The sequence below is a fragment of the Schistocerca nitens genome, chromosome 8 (genome assembly GCF_023898315.1).
Source record: "Schistocerca nitens isolate TAMUIC-IGC-003100 chromosome 8, iqSchNite1.1, whole genome shotgun sequence".
In the NCBI taxonomy this organism is placed as follows: Eukaryota; Metazoa; Arthropoda; class Insecta; order Orthoptera; family Acrididae; genus Schistocerca; species Schistocerca nitens.
The window spans coordinates 537206365-537210374 of NC_064621.1; positions in this window are offsets into that span (position 1 = coordinate 537206365).

Consider the following 4010-nt stretch of genomic DNA (forward strand, 5'->3'; position numbering starts at 1 on the left):
TTTTAAGGAAAAAACCTATGATAATTGGAAACTTTGCAACATATTTGTAACACTTACAGATCTGAAGATGACAACATAACTTTGCTGAAACTAGTAATCAGGATATCTACAAAACTGCGATATGGGCAGTAAAACTTCTATTTTGAAAGCTTTTTTAAATCGAAATGCGTTGTAAAGTAAAACCTTTTTTGTCTTTAATAAAACTGTAAAATTATACTCGTATAAAATGTTTACAATCTAAGAACTAAATATTCATTTTCGACTTTGAGTTTACGACCTGCTCGTATAGCGCCTAATTCGCCGCGTGCTATCTTGCGTGACAAGAACCGAATTCGTATGTCGAACTAAGTAACACTGGTCCGATACACTGGCTATCCGCTTACGAGTTTTTGATGGTTCTCGACACTCGTTTAGGAAAATGCTAGGCCGGTGGTCAATCTCTGGCCCAGAAAACAAAACGCATAACAGTTAAAACAAAATAACATGCAGAACAAAGTTTACAAGTTTCACTGATTGGCGGCGCACACGACTTCCCACCTTTACCTTAACTGACAGCTGTGGCGACAGAATGGGTATCTGGCAGCGTAGATAGAAGAAAATTTGCCACATAATGAAAACAGCACAACTTGTAAGACTGGATAAAAGATAGGAAAAATGAAAGTTTCTACATTACTGGCCATTAAAATTGGTACACCACGAAGATGACGTGCTACAGACGCGAAATTTAACCGACAGGAAGAAGGTGCGGTGATATGCCAATGATAAGCTTCTCAGAGCATTCACACAAGGTTGGCGTCGGTGGCGGCACCTACTACGTGCTCACATGAGGAAAGTTTCCAACCGATTTCTCATACACAAACAGCAGTTGGCCGGCGTTTCCTGGTGAAACGTTGTCATGCCTCGTGTAACGAGGAGAAATGCGTACCATAACGTTTCCGACTTTGATAAGGGTCGGATTGAAGCCTGTCGCGATTGCGGTTTATCGTATCGCGTCATTGTTGCTCGCGTTGGTCAAGAACCAATGAGTGTTAGCAGAATATGGAATCGGTGGGTTCAGGAGGGTAATACGGAACGCCGTGCTGGATCCAAACGGCCTCGTCTCACTAGCAGTCGAGATGACAGGTATCTTATCCGTATGGCTGTAACGGATCGTGCAGCCACGTCTCGATCCCTGAGTCAACAGATGGGGACGTTTGCAAGACAATAACCATCTGCACAAACAGTTCGACGACGTTTGCAGCAGCATGGACTATCAGATCGGAGACCATAGCTGCGGTTACCCTTGACGCTGCATCACAGACAGGAGCGCCTGCGATGGTGTACTCAGCGACGAACCTGGGTGCACGAATGCAAAATGTCATTTTTCGGATGAATCGAGGTTCTGTTTACAGCATCATGATGGTCGCATCCGTGTTTAGCGACATCGAGGTAAACGCACAATGGAAGCGTGTATTCGTCATCGCCATGCTGGCGTATCACCAGGCGTGATGGTATGGGGTGCCATTGGTTACACGTCTCGGTCACCTCTTGTTCGCATCGACGGCACTTTGAACAGTGAGCGTTACATTTCAGATGTGTTACGACCAGTGACTCTACCCTTCATTCGATCTCTGCGAAACCCTACATTTCAGCAGGATAATGGATGACCGCTTGTTGCAGGTCCTGTACGGGCCTTTCTGGATACAGAAAATGTTCGACTGCTGCCCTGGCCAGTACATTCTCCAGATCTCTTACCAATTGAAAACGTCTGGTCAATGGTGGCCGAACAACTGGCTCGGCACAATACGCCAGTCACCACTCTTGATGAACTGTGGTATCGTGTTGAAGATGGGCAGCTGTACCCGTACACGCCATCCAAGCTCTGTTTGACTCAATGCCCAGGCGAATCTAGGCCGTTATTACGGCCAGAGGTGGTTGTTCAGGGTACTGATTTCTCAGGATCTATGCACCCAAATTGCGTGAAAATTTAATCACATGTCAGTTCTAGTATAATATATTTGTCCAATGAATACCCGGTTATCATCTGCATTTTCTTGGTGTTACAATTTTAATGGCTAGTAGTGTATCAGTTTGTTATTATTTATTTATGAAGAAATACGTGTTACCACTGCAAAGTTGCTGTAATGTTTTACCGACGAGTAATTCTGTAGGATATACCATTTTCTAGTCGACCTAAAATAAATTATAAAAATCATTTCGGCTGAACAGGTTAGTCCTATGAATGCGTGGAGTCTGTTCTTTCGGAAATGTGCGAAAGAACACAAACCACGCATTGATATAATTGATTCGTCTTGGTGGGCAGTAGATCAACCATCTTCGCTGCGCATCCACATGTACAGTCGTGGACAAAACGTGCGAGACCCCTCGCCTTTTCGTTATGCTGATCCGCACAGCTTTAAAGTCTGCTACACAGCATAACAGGCAAGGCGACGAAGTGCTACCAACATACTATGCACAGGCGTTAAATTGAAATACTTTCCGAAATTTGTCAGACTGTTTTCAATCATGTGTAAGACTATATTAATGCTGGTTAGTGTGTTAACAACAACATCTAAATATAAGATATAAATGAAAGAAGAAACGCTAATTAGTACGAACTGTACTAATAAAAACGGATTTCAGCTTATCGAGGTAACATAACTGTTTTAGTAAGACAAAGTACCCCAGATCGCTACGAATTAGCAAAATATTATGGGCATTCGACCGCGAATTGGTCTGTGTCAACGTTCAGACCAGTCATACTGGATTACCGTTGCTGACCTACCATCAAAGTGTGCAAATTTAGTAATGCGTGAAGATTCATAACGGAATTCAGTTAAAAGTCATTCACTGCCACACTTAAATCAATTCAGTTATTGACAGAAGCGGAAAAAGGAGGCAGTAAAAGTATGAAATTCTACAAAAGTTTCATATCGACATCCACAGGGCGCCGGTGCAGAATAAAGGTAGCAATAAAACGTATTGGGGGCTCGAGAATTTCTTGAAATTCCTTTACTGATAGTCTATCTGCCTCCATCGAGATTAGAACCAGACCTCCCTTGCAGTAGCAAACACCTTTCACTACGCTAGCAGAGAACCCAGGCAAACAGTCCTCTATTATTATCCCAGACATGAATAAGCCGGCAGTTTCGCAATGCAAATGGCAAAATGATCTGCAGTTTCTGTTGCATAGAGCTTTCTGGACTCAAAAAAAAGAATAGTCTACCTTTATGTCACCGCTTATGTGACAATCATTCGGGATGTTTATCGAAATAACAAAAAGCTGTTATTAACGAGTAAATTTAGTAGGATAATTCTGCACCACCCCAGGAAATAAACGGCGACGTAGCTGCCAAACGCATTCTGCAATGTTTCGAATTCTCCATTAGACATGCCACAGCCAGAAAACGTTCATTAGCCGATGTGTTCCTTAAGGTAGTTAGCAATGGAAATGCTCACAGATCTAAAACGCGTTGGCATTAATAGTGGGATCTGAATTACCACGTGTATAGGCAATTGATTTTATTTTCGTTCCTGTAAACGTGATTTGGATCGAAAACGTAGCTATGATTAATATGCTGATGTATCGACTGCAACCGGAACATTTCGAATAAAGAGTAGGGGAAATTATTAAGCGGCCCTCATCTTCAGTAACAGTAGTAGCAATTTTCGTTGTTAGGATTTCGTCACGTAAATCGGTAAAAATGGAACCCTACTTGTCTCACTTTCTTGACCGTCTATCTGCCTACCCAGCCCTTAAAACTCGTTTACCTCGACTACGGGTGGACATAGTAAGCGGAAATGTATCGCACTTCCTGCGGTATACGGTCCCTTGGTGGTGTAAAAAAAGTGAGCTATGTCAACGCAATCTAAAGATACGGCTCTATATGTAAAGAAAATTTACGCGAAAGGTCCAAAAATGGTTCTAAGAACTATGCCACCAAACTGCTTAGGTCATCAGTCCCCTGGATCTAGAACTACTTCAACCTACCTAACCTAACACACATCCATGCCCGGAGAAGTATTCGAAC